General features: G+C 46.7%; 1 protein-coding gene across 2 annotated transcripts in view; it reads right to left on the reverse strand.

Annotated features, from left to right (window-relative positions):
• THADA (THADA armadillo repeat containing) overlaps positions 1-12625 on the reverse strand; it is a 329408-nt gene that overhangs the window by 11081 nt on the left and 305702 nt on the right. The window lies entirely within an intron of this gene.

The following is a 12625-nucleotide window of genomic DNA, read 5'->3' on the forward strand; positions in this document are numbered from 1 at the left end:
TTTCATTCTGATGGAATGAGTCAGAGGCCCAAATCCCAGCATTTCAGCAGCCCCATCTCTGTGTGGTCAGGAGCAAGTCCACCTGCAAGATTAGACATTTAGCTCCCATCAGTCCATCTAGTGTAATTAGAAGGATATCAAAAAGCTTTCTGCCCAGTGTCTCCTCTGTAGGCTTGCCACAAGGCCTGAATTCCACTGGTTTGCCTCTCCCTCTGAAAGCAAATCCTGCTGGCCACATGACACATAAATCTCTTAATATTTGAGAGCAGGGCACCAGTTAACTTTTTCTTAAAAGGTCAGAGAATAAATATTTTAGACTTTGAGGGTCTTCAGGTTTCTGTCACAACTACTCAACTTTGCTGAAAGCAGCCACGGACAATATGTAAACTATATTTATGTTCCAATAAAATTTTAATTTCACATAATTTTCACATGGCATAAAATATTCTTCTTTTGATTTTTTTTCAACCATTTAAGAACATAAAAACCATTCATAGTTCATAGGCTGTACAACAGATGGCAAGATGGATCTGCCTTCTGTCTTTGAATTCATTTTTCAGGCAATTGTCTTCCTAGCTGGCTGAGAAAGGGTGCAGAAAGAGGAGAATGGGGTGCAGAAAGAGGAAGCGGGTGCTTTGGGGAAACCATTGCTTGCTTCATCATTTTGCCTCAGACAGTCCTAAATATGGGCTTGAAGAGAGGCTCTGGGTGTTGACACTTCCGCCAACAACCCCAGCCATTGCATCCCCAACCTGGAGGAGGTCTGAGATATGGGACTGAAATACCACCACAAAATGAACCCCTTTGGATCCATCCATGTACCAGTGCCTGTCTTTCAGTGAGGCACTTCTATTGAGGCCTCATCCTCCCCTAATCCATATCTCCAACTCTAGGACACACACTTGGCCCTGACCATTGGCCCCCACAGAGAGACCTGCCCAGCACACAGGGAGAGGGCTCAGTCTGGACTGAAAGCTTGAGCTCTTAGGGTACCAAACCGGCCCAAGTAGAATGGCCTCTCGAGGGCCTATTATGTGCTAGGCCCTCACCTAGTACTTCCTGTCCATTCCTTCAACATCCTACAGGTTGGGAATTGCCACCCCTGCTTCACAGGTGAGGAATCCTGGGCTCAGATGAACCCACTTTAAGTAGCTGTAAATAATCAGAATGGGCAAAACATTTCATGGTGCCTACTGAGCACAAATTTGGAGAATTAGCACCAACATTCTAGATATCTAGGTCTTCCCAGTGAGATAAGCAGGGTTGGTGACCCTACAGTGGGGCCAGTTCCACCTGGAGCCCACCCAGCAGAGTCCAAACTCATGGCGCAGCCACGAGACTGATGTCACCATTGCCAAGTCAATCCCCCAGGACACCTGCCCCTTGGTGCTGCTGCTGCCTTGGCTGTCAGAACTGGGATTTAGCCCAGGCAACAGAAAAAGAGGACGGGGATGGACGAGAAGCAGGGAGCAAACGTGCATTTTGGCTGTAGGTCTGGGCCATGTGTTGTTCCAGCCTTTACCTATTATATAACCTCTATTTTTTAAAATACTTTTAAAAAAGATTTTATTTATTCACCACACACACACACACACACACACACACACACACACACAGAGGCAGAGACACAGGCAGAGGGAGAAGCAGGCTCCCGGCAGGGAGCCCAATGCGGGACTCGATCCTCAGTCTCCAGGATCACGCCCTGGGCCAAAGGCAGCGCCAAATTGCTGAGCCACCCAGGCTGCCCTATAACCTCTATTTTTTATCTCTACCTGACTCCACTGTGTAGTTCTCAGATGGTTTAGAATCTGTATGGGGAGGTGGTACAGTTAATCAGCATCTTTCATACCTCAAAGAATTGAAAATAAACATGAAGACCAGCATAGGATTAAACACATAGCAGACTGCCAGAATATTCCAATGTGTGGCTCCAGAGATAATGAAATCTTTTCTTTTACCCCTGCCTTGATTTAGTTTGAACACTAACATAGGGACTGACACAAAGAAAGCATTCACTAAATGGTTAACTAGGTTACTGTGGATAATAATGAACACTGGCTTATCTAACCCTTACTGCTCCAGCACGAGCAGGGAGGTATCCTTATTTATTTATTTATTTATTTATTTATTTATTTATTTATTTATTTATTTTTAAAGATTTTATTTATTTATTCATAGAGACACAGAGACAGAGAGGCAGAGGGAGAAGCAGGCTCCATGCAGGGAACCTGATGCGGGACTCAATCCTGGGTCTCCAGGATCATACCCCAGGCTGCAGGCAGCACTAAACTGCTGCACCACCGGGGTTGCCCTAGGTATCCTTATTTAACCAATGAGGAAGCTATGCTCATAGGTAACGGATCCAAGTTTGCAGAGTGAACAGTAGTGGCAGTGAGTTAAGTCTGCCTCAGTGCAGGGGCTGCTCCTACCCCGCTGGGAGGCCATGGAGAGACACCCCTAGCACCCCATGGAGATGAAGAGCTCACATTGGCTTTATCACTTTTATTCATTAGAAAAAGCTCCCAGCTGGGGGCCATATTTTTAAAGAAGATAATACAGTAAGTCCTTAGTATTGTGCAGTGGGTCATCTTATGGGAAACCTTTTTCTAAAAGTTTCTACTTCTGATTTACTGCCTGTCCTCCTTTTGGCCTCCACAAGACAGGGATTAGAAACTCCACAGGAAAGGAAAGTTTCACCCACCAACAAAATCAGTGCTTGCAGCTAAGGTGACACTCCTGTTAGCTCCATAAAGAACACATGGGTGTGACTGGAGATGCCGCCAGGAAAGCCAGGCCGCTGCACTTGCCACCTCCATCCTGTACCACCTTGTCATGAATTGTGCTTAGGAAGTGGCAGGAGAGTGATGGGCATGAAAGATGCACAGAGCAGCACTGGTGTGATTTGGCTAGAAGCGGCTCCAGAGAAAATTATAATCATCTAAATACTGACTTTGAAAGATGAAGAAGTAAGGAGAAAGAAGGCTGGCCAGGGTGGGGTGAATTAGTTGGATTTAAATCTGCTTGAGGGGCCAGATGTATCCCACCAAGTTTCCTCTTTTATTACCTTGCCCTGGACTAGGATGGCTTGGCCAGAATAACCCAGATCTTTTCTGGCCAAATGCCTTGTGAAGGGAGGCAGAAGAGTGGAAGAGGAATTTTTTAGCTAGCCAAGCAGGCCAGCCAGGCTCTCACAGGCTTGCCAGTCCATCAAAAAAACAAGAAAGCAAGTGACCAAGCAACCACTGTGTCTGAAGAATCTCCTGCATGTCTAGAGCAGCCAAATAATCTGGAAAAACAAAACAGAACTGGAAGACTCACACATTTTGACTTTAAAACTTACTACAAAGCTACACTAACTAAGACAGTGTGGTGCTGGCATAAGGACAGATACACAGGTCAATGGAATAGAACTGAGATTCTAGAAATAAACCCTCATGCTTACATTCCATTCTTTTCTTTTTTTTTCTTTTGACAAGAGTGCCAAAGCAAATAATGGTAGGGAAAGGACAGTTTGTTTCAACTAGTAGAGCTGGGACAACTGGGTATCCATCCACTTGCAAAAGAATGAAGTTGGACCTACCTCACAGCATATACAAAAATGGACTCAAAATGTATCAAAGGCCTAAATTTAAGAGATAAAACTATAAAACACATAGAAGAGAATATAAAAGTGAAGCTTTGTGATCTTGGATTAGGCAATGGTTTCTTAAATAAGACATCAAAAGCCCAAGCAATAAAAGAAAGGCTAGACTTCATCAGAATAGCATGTGCTCCAAAGAATATTGTTAATAAAGTGAAGACAACTCACAGAGATGGAGAATATCTGCAAATCCTATATCTGACAAGGGACATATATTTAGAATACATAAAACACTCTTAGAATGAAATAATAGAAAGACAACCCAATGAAAACATGTGCAGGGGGACACCTGGGGGCTCAGCAGGTGAGCTTCTGCCTTCAATTCAGGGTGTGATCCTGGAGTCCTGGGATCAAGTCCCACATCAGGCTCCCTGCATGGAGCCTGCTTCTCCCTCTGCCTGTGTCTCTGCCTCTCTCTTGCTCTCTGTGTCTCTTATGAATAAATAAATAAAATCTTAAAAAAAATGTGCAAAGAATCTGAATAGATATTTCTCCAGAGAAGATCCACAAATGACCAAGAAGCATAGGAAAAGATGCTTAGCGCCATTAACCAAAGTGCAAATCAAAACCACAGTGAGATACCACTTCACAACCATTAGGAGAGCTATAATAAAAAAGGCAGATAATAAGTTTTGGTGAAAATGTGGAGAAGATGGAACTCTCAGACACCGCTGGTGGGGATATAAAAATGGTGCAGCCATATGTCCATACAAAAACTTGTACACAAAATGTTCATACTAGTCAAAACGTAGAAACAATCAAAATGCCCATCAACAACATGGATAAACAAAAAGGAATGAAGTACTGCTATAGGTTACACCACAGATGAACCTTGGAAACATGCTAAGTAGAAAAAGCCAGACACAAAAGACCATGTATTGTATGTGAAATATTCAGAATAGGCAAATCACAGAGACAAAAAGTGTGTTAGTGGTTGCCAGGGGTTGGAGAATGGGGAAACTGAGGAATGACTGCTGATCGAAATAGTGTTTCTTTTTTGGGTTGATGAAAAATGTTCTGGAACTACATAGTGGTGATGGCTGCACAGCCTTGTGAATATACTAAGATGCATAACTCCGTACACTTTAATTTGCTGAATTTGTGGTATGTGAATGATCTAGGGCCAGGGGCATGGGGAATGTGACAGGCTGAAAATAGCTTCGGCCCCTGGAACCTGTGAATGTTACCTTACTTGGAAAAAGGGTCTTTGTAGAGGTGATTTAATGATATTGCGATGAGGAATTAATCTTAGAGGATCTGGGTGGACCCTAAATGCCATTGTAAACGTCCCAGTAAGTGAGAGCAGAGAGACACCTGACACCCAAGAGAAGGTGATGTGAAGCCAGAAGACTGGAGTGATGCCAGCTTCTGGAGACTGGAAAAGACAAGGAATTCCCTAGAGCAAGATTCTCCCAAGAGCTTCCAGAGGAAGTATGGCCCTGCTGACACTTTAATTTTGGACTTCCGGCCTTATGAGGCCTCTAGGTCACCAAGTTTATGGTAATTTGTTATGTTACAACAGCCCCAGGAGAACGAAGGGGGAGTGCTGAAGGCATGGGTTTCTTCTCGCAGTGACAAGAATGACCCACCATTGACTGTGGCGATGGTTGCACAACTCTACGAAGATGCTACGACTAGTTCACCGTACCCTCTCAGGGGGTGACTTGTGTGGTACATGCATGGTGCATCTCAGTAAAACCGTGGAACTGAAACATCTGCTGTGTACAAGTTGGTTCCGATTGCTGAGCACAGTGGATGCCTTGAAAGAGTTCACAGGATAGTTGAGCCCTCGTGCTTGCTTACAGTGCCCAGGCCTTGGGTGCCAGAGGACTCTGCAGAGGCGCGTTGGCTCAGCGGGTGGGCAGGGTGCCTGAGAGGGCTTCCTGGAGGAGCCGCATCTCTGCCTGGCCCTTCACCCATCAGGAAGCTGGTGCTCAGGGTCTCCTCTGTGGCCAGCACTGTGCTGAGTCCTGGGGGAAACCAAGTCAAGGACATCTCCTGTACTTGAGAAGGTGGTGCTCTGGGAGGGGAGGTTAAGCTAAAACTCAGGCAACAGCGAGATATCTGGAGCTCAACAGAGTGGTGTGGATTCCCAGACCTGCAGGAATCTGGGGAGGGAAGAATTCAGTGTGGGAAAAATCAAGCATCGCCCCCAGTGGCTACACAGCTAAAGCAAGAGTGAAATATGCCTTAGACCCCTCCGAGAGTGCCGCAAGTGGGTGAGGTGTGTTGGTACATACTCTTGTCTGTGGTAGGCCTACATGAGGGGTGGCAATGAGCTGGCAACCCAATGAATCGGTATTTATTTATTTATTTTAAAAGATTTTATTTATTCATGAGAGACACAGACCGAGAGAGAGGCAGAGACACAGGCAGAGGGAGAAGCAGGCTCCATGCAGGGAGCCTGACGTGGGACTCGATCCCGGGTCTCCAGGATCATGCCCTGGGCTGAAGGTGGCACTAAACCGCTGAGCCACCAGGGCTGCCCCAAATCGGCATTTAGAACTAGCTAATCCTGGCCTTCTACCCTTGTGAATGGAACTTGGATCACAGGGGTAAGGGAGCAAACATAGTGCTTCAGGGCTGCTGCAGTGTAGACTCACTCTCGCTGCTGCCTCAGCTGCTTTGGGGCTCCTCTGCCAAGGCAGACACCTGGCTAACCAAAGACCCTACGTGAGGATACTCCTGAGGTGAGCCCAGGGAGTCCCACAGCCCTGCCGCCCATGTTCTTTCCCCACTTCTGTGAGGGGCTCGCCTTGGGGCTGGCAGTTGGGGGCAGGCTTCACACAGTGTGCTGGATACACTTCAAGTCCCAGGCTTTGAGGTGGTCTTCAACCATACTAAGGAAGATGAAAATGCCAAAGTCCACTTGCAGGTGCCAACCTTGAAAACTGCTTCAAACCATGGTTTAAAAGTGCATAATCTGATTCTAAAGTTAGCGTGGGGGAGATGCCTTCTAGAGTAAGGCTATTGGTCAAGTCTCCTTCCCAAGAGAGGCCAAGTCAGCACAGTAAATGGAGATGGGTTGAGTGTTCCCTGTGCTTGGCTCTGGGGTATCCTGTTCCAGATACTTGTGGAACTCCCTCAACCTTGCCGTCCAACCATCTCTCCATCCACTTACCCATTCATCCATCAATTCAGGCTTCTATAGGCCCACAGCACTTACTATCATCTGCTGCGTGTGTGTGAAACACGAGGAAAACCCCAGTCCCTTCTCTCTGAGAGAGAAGAGCATAGTCCGAGGTGAGCTGACACACATGAAGGGTCAGGAAATAGTCCACGATGGTATATGATGGGGCCTGACGATACCATCAGTAGCAGTAATAAAAGAACAGAAAAGGAAAAAAAATGTGGGGAGTGGGAGGAGGGAGCTTCATAGAGGGACAACTGGGTGGGCCAAGGATAAGGGGCCACGCACAGCTGGGACGAGACAGAGGGGCAGGGAGATCAGGCCTGCCCAGGCGAACTAGAGGTGAAGCTGGAGGGCCAGACAGGCTGGAGCAGGCCTGGGGAGGAAGGGCAGTGTTTGAGTGAAGGCATAGTACTGTGTCTTCTTTTTCTGAGAGAAAATATTTTCAGGTTGCAAAGGCTGTTTCCAGACAACTTCATTATTTTCGGTCTTCTCCATAGACTTCTTCACTTCCCCTCAGCAAGAGCAAGAGTCTGTATTTTATACAGTCATGAGAAACAAGCGTGGAACTGATGCTTGGTCCAACTGCTGACTCTGCCATTAGCCTCTTCCTGAGGCTTCCAGAGCCCCTCTGCCTCCCTGCCTCACCAGGGCCTCTACCCTAGAGCCCACAGCTCTCTGCTTTCAGGGCCTGTAGAGCCAGGACTCTGGATTTCCTGGCATGGCAGTCAGCCACATGACTTCATGGCTATACCAAAGGTCACCATCTCAGCCTTTACCACTAAACAGAACTCCCAGGTGACCTTTACCCGAGACAAATGGCCCAGAGGAAGGTCTGTGTCCTAATGAAAGAAAACGAGTGGCATCTCCAGTTTTGAAGAACTCAGCAGGAAGTCTGGGTGGGGGAACATGGGTGTTAGTGATATTAGTTTTTGTTCTCTATTCTCTATTTGAATATTTAAAAAATTTCATCAAAGAACCAAATGTGCTAGGCAGTGCTCTCAAGAGCAGTTCCAGCCCCAGGCCCAGCATGCACTGGGTCAAGTGCCAGAAGCGTGGGCAGCACCGAGACTACTGCCCACTCACTCACTGCTCCAAGTTGGTGCCTCGGGACTACACGAATCCTTCCCTTCCACTCCCAGCCTGGCAGCCTGGCCATGGTATCCAGTCTGGAGGGGGACTCTGACTTCACCTGACCCAGGTGGATCCCTCTTCTTCCTACTTCTTTTGTTTTTTTAAGCCCTGGGAGCTATTGCTTAAGAGACAGTACCCAGGAGGCAGAACCTAACCAAATGCACAGCTCAAGGGTTCTAAGGCCCCAAAGGGCTCATTGGAAACATCTGGCCAGGGATGCAAATGGACTGTCTGGTCTCCACACAAATCTGGTATGGCTTACATGGGTTTTTTTTAAAGTCAAGAGATTTCTCATAAAAATCCAAATTTCTAGCCATCTTTTGAAAATTCCAAAAATCAGAACCTGGTGTCCTAGGCCTGCATGGTGATAGATGCTTGGAGCAGAGCAATGGCCATGCCCCATAGGAGGCATCAGCGCATCCTACTGCTCCCCCGTCTTGTAGCTGTGTCAGTTTATGACTTCTACACCCAAGTACTGAGGAAGGTAACTGGTCCCGAGCCAGCCCCTCATCTTCACAGATGAAAACACCAAGACCCTCCACCAAAGCTGTTCGATCACCAGTCTCCCTCTGGGGCTCTCTGGGCCTTCTTCCCCCCACCTAATCTGGCTCCAGTTTGCTTACCATTCCCATGGTCTACTAGATCTTCTCTCATCCTGACTTAGCCAGGCCTACCCATCTCTCGGGACCCAACTTAGTTCCTGTGGTCTAGATTTTTTTCCAGCCTGCTGTGATCTTTCTCTGCTCGTATCTGTCCAACACTCAGTGTGCTAACAGATGGTGAGAGAGGGCATTCCCATGTCTTTGCTTTTTCCAGGATCATCCATAAAACAGCACTGGGCACAAAGCAGATACCATCCACTTGGTACTTGATTAGAGCTATGTACTAAACAATTTACTGGGCAGCCTGGGTGGCACAGCAGTTTAGCACCACCTTCAGCCCAGGGTATGATCCTGGAGACCCAGGATCGAGTCCCACATCGGGCTCCCTGCATGGAGCCTGCTTCTCCCTCTGCCTGTGTCTCTCATGAATAAATGAATAAAATCTTTAAAAAAAAAAAATAAACAAAAAATAAACAATTTACTCAGGACTTGTGTCTCCCCAATAGGAAACCTCCAAGACTGCAAGACTTAGATCACATATGTAGGCAGAATTATTACTGCCATCCTACATCTGAGGTTACTGAGGGTTAGAGAAGTCACTTGTTCAAGATCACACAGGGGAAGTGGCAGGGGACACATACAAGCCCAGGCTTATCTGACTTCAGGGCCTATTTTCTTGACCATTTTGCTAAGCTGCCTGTAGTTGTTGAATGGTTACATGGATGGATGGTAGAGTGGTTCTTTGCTGTTTGTGCCCCCATCCATTCTTTGTCCTTCTGCACCCCGCTTAGTGCCCCAGGGGCTGACCTTTATGGGCTGCATGATGCAGGCTCCTTACCACCTGGGTTCTGGCAGGATTCATCCAATGGGAAGGGAACGCTGGGAATTTGAAAGGTAGAAAGAGAAAGTTGGATACCTCTTTCCTATAACCTCCCCTGTAAGCCACCAAGGTTCTGGCAGTGGCTGCGCCACCCCATTCAGCCCTCCTTGGGTTCAGGAAACCCCATTCCCTCTGCTCTCAGAGTGGTAGGGGCTTCAACACCACTTATGGCTTCCCTCCACCTAGTGGTTCTCAGCCTCAACCAGAGATGATATTCCCTTGCAGGGTGTCAATGTCTGGACACGTTTTGGGTTGTCACAAGTCAGAGGAGGTGGTGCTAATTGGCATGTAGTGGGTGAAGGCCAGGGATGCTGTGAACCACCCTACAATGCACACGATACCTCCCCTAAATGTCAACAGTGCTGAGGTGCAGGAGCCCTGCCTTACCCCCGAAATAGTCCACAATCTTACACAACTGTACAAAGTCCCTGCCTGCGGTGAAGTCTCTCCAAGTCAACAGTTCGGTGGGTGGATGGACGGAACCCTTCAGTTCATCCAGCATTAGGGGCCCAGGGATCTATTTGGGGCAGATGAGAAGCAGCTCACCTCCTCTTATCTTTTGTCTGAAAGGCCCTCTCTAGCTCCCTGCCTCCTCCTCAGTTCTCTGTGCAGGGAGGTGTCAACAGGTGAAAAGCAGCCTCGTGAGATGAACAGCTTACTACACAGAGCCCTTTCTGTATGGAGGGGGAAAAATTTCCAGGTCTGAAGGCAAAGGATGAAAACATCATTTAAAATTCTAAAAATAAAAAAAAAAAAAAAATAAAATAAAATAAAATAAAATTCTAAAAATAGTTGGGGGAAAAAACTTTCAAATATTAATAATTTGCCTTTTCTTAATTTTCTAGCCATTTTCATATGGAACAAATAGCCCCAGTTCCCAAAGTTCCTGTAGACCCAGCTTCTAAAGACTGAGGATCCCTCCCCAATGCAGTCATATGCCTGACGTAAACATTTTCCTGATGACCCATCACAAAACCAGAAAACATCCGGCAAAGCTTTTGTTTTCATTTTAAAGACAAGATAGCCTTTATTTGTAAAGTTAAAAAAGCTATAATTTAAAAAATGTGGGCCCAACCTCAAATCACTGGGTAAATACATGTAGATTTTCCCCTAATTTTAAAAATGGATACAGTCAACATGAATAAAAACAAATAGGCATTTCATATGAGTTAAAAGTGTGCTCTTTTTGCTCAGGAGGGCCATACTTCACTGAAAAGGGGTTGATGAAATAAATTAGGGCTGGTTAATAGTACACTCAGCTCAAAGCTTATAAAAATGCTTGCAATTGTTCACTTCCAACCACACCAAAGAATGAGGAATAGATTAAAACCAACGTCACTCCTAGGCAATAATGGCTGTGAAAAAACCTGGGTTCTCCTAGGGGCATTCAGCCTGGGAAGATGGGGAGTACCACCCACCAGCTTAAGCCTTTCAGGGTACTCAGCTGTACTTAGTTTTGTGTGCAACTCACCGTCCTGTTTCTTGTGGCTACTGCCAAAGCTCAAAGGGAAGGAGTAGGTGCATGTGAGCTTTGTCCATGGCCACTCCAGAGCAGGTTGATGAAGGCCTGGTGTGGGAAGGGGTCACAGGGTAAAGAGTGGGCTGGGTCCAGCCCGGAGATGTTCTGGACAACAGCATCTGGCCTACACCTGACGCTCGGGTGCAGGTGCAAAGTCAGCCCTTCTCCCCAGGTGCCCCACCCTCTCTAGCAGCACTTCCCTGTGCTCTGTGGAGCCTCCCAAAATGTTCAATCACCTCCATCTCTTTGTGGAAGGTAAATAAAGCACCTCTTGTGCTTTATTCCTTTCTGCTAGGTCACCCACCCCAATCTGAGAGGCAATCCGAGCCCTTCTCCCCATCTCCCTGACTCTGCCTGATGAGCCAGTGAGGAGGTGGGATACAGTGAGGATGCCTGCAGACGGAGAAAGAAGCTCTGGGGGGCGATGCTGGGCAACTTGAGTCCCCTTTGGCCATCAGCCTCCTCTTCCTCTGCCTGGGCAGAGTTCAAGGGTGCTGCAGACAGTCTACATTCCGCAGTGACCAGCATGGATCTCACCATTCTTTTCTCTTTTCCCTTTTCTTGAAGTCATTCCAGTTTTCTTTAGTTTATTTCCCTTCTTTCTCTTAAAGGAAATTTCTTCTCAGCCTGAGCTCTGAAGACTGACTAGTTCTTTTGGAGTTCTTCCTAAGCTTCTCTGACTCTCAGGGCCAGTACCCACCTCCCTTACTCTCCCCTTGGTCCCCCCATTCCCATTCTCAACCCTTTTAGCTTATTCAGGGCTTGAGGTGGGAGACAGGAAGAAAACCCAACAAGTGATTCATTTTAGCAAAGCTGTCATGAGCATAAGGCGCTGTGCCAGTCAGGAGCCAGAACTCCCCAAAACATGTGTCCGGTCTAAGCACGGAACACAAAGCACAGAGCACAAGATGGGGGTTTGTTCCTTTATTCTGGGCCACTGAGTTACCTTCTCATTCAATTCTTCCTCTGCTTCAATCAAATCTTCGAATGGCCCCCAAACCCCTTAGCACCCTACCCCTTCCCCAACATACTAGGGGACTATGGAAGGTACTGGTACAGATGGTCCTGAAATGTAACTGAAGACTAGAAATTTAAAATCAGAAAAATTCAGGAAGATAATTTTTGTCCTGAGGATGTTACCACTACCATCTATCTCTTAGCCTTATCTAGAATCCAGAAAGCTCCTTTATAGGTAGCTCTCGCCTCACACTCAGGCTTTTATAGCTTTAAGTAGAACAAAAACAGTCCACAGAAATATGGCAAGTTCATCAAGGGATGAATGATCCCTAAACTCACAAGGTAATTTTAAGATTTATAAACAGTGCTCAAAATGTTAAGTAGCTGTGATTTCAAAATTTCTGGAAATTTTATACCTTGAAAGTGAGTTCACTCGCAGGTTTCTCAAGGGCCTTTCCTATCATCAGTTCCTTGTGGCCAGGACTCCTCATCGGCCTCCCCTGAATTGCTGCCCACCTCCCAAAGGCATGGGAAACTACTGCTGCCATGGCTCTGGGCTGATGGGAATGGGGTGGCTGGGGTGAGGGAGGGGAATGGAAAGGCCACAGAAAATCTGTCTTCAACAACAAGCCAAGGAAGAGATGACAATTTAGAGAATACAGGGCAATAAGTTAGTTGGGTTTTTAGCCAACTAAAAAAAGGAGAAAAAGTCAAACTGTTGTAGGGTGGATTCACACTAGCTGCTAGGAAGAGTGCCTGGGTT

This window comes from Vulpes vulpes, chromosome 16 (assembly GCF_048418805.1).
Source record: "Vulpes vulpes isolate BD-2025 chromosome 16, VulVul3, whole genome shotgun sequence".
NCBI classification, from domain to species: Eukaryota; Metazoa; Chordata; class Mammalia; order Carnivora; family Canidae; genus Vulpes; species Vulpes vulpes.